This window comes from Penaeus monodon, chromosome 20 (assembly GCF_015228065.2).
Source record: "Penaeus monodon isolate SGIC_2016 chromosome 20, NSTDA_Pmon_1, whole genome shotgun sequence".
Classification (NCBI taxonomy): domain Eukaryota; kingdom Metazoa; phylum Arthropoda; class Malacostraca; order Decapoda; family Penaeidae; genus Penaeus; species Penaeus monodon.
The window spans coordinates 3,291,583-3,292,223 of record NC_051405.1 but is presented as its reverse complement, the minus strand read 5'-3'; positions in this window follow the sequence as shown (position 1 = coordinate 3,292,223).

The window sequence follows — 641 nt, the reverse complement described above, 5'->3', positions numbered from 1 at the left end:
ATGATTTCTTTTAATTAAGGTTTAAGAATGAAATATGTTTGATTAAATATCTTTATTAAGCGAATCATCACTTTAACATTTTATTTTACTTTTTTATTTCAACTTCTTAGGAAAATATAACGCGATCAACTTCTTAGGAAAATATAATGCTTTTTGCATTCTGTCACAAAACCCTTTCATATCCAATTTAATTTAAAACGTATTTTCCTTTCTTACGTTCTCTGTGTCTTTTCATCTGTATTTACGTTCATTGAAATCTCTCGGGACGTAAGTGAATTCTTGCAATGAATCTTAACATAGCTTTTAGTTATCTTGCGCTCAAACAGACGCAGAATTTATTCAAGGGAAGTTACACGCTAAACGCAAACCGATAGGGAATACTTATAATTACTTATGAGTTAAGAACAGCGGATCTCACTATCACGCCTCACTTGCAAAAGTAGTTGGTTCTTGCATTCACAAGGACACGGTCCGCGTGACCAGCAATACAGACGGCGATTTTGCGTACACACATACACAGACATGCTCCATGAAGGCTCTGAAGACTATATATACTGCATACACTCACGCGAACACGTATGTGTATACATATATATGGTCTATATAAGATGTAAACTCAAGTTTATAGACCTTGCACGTAC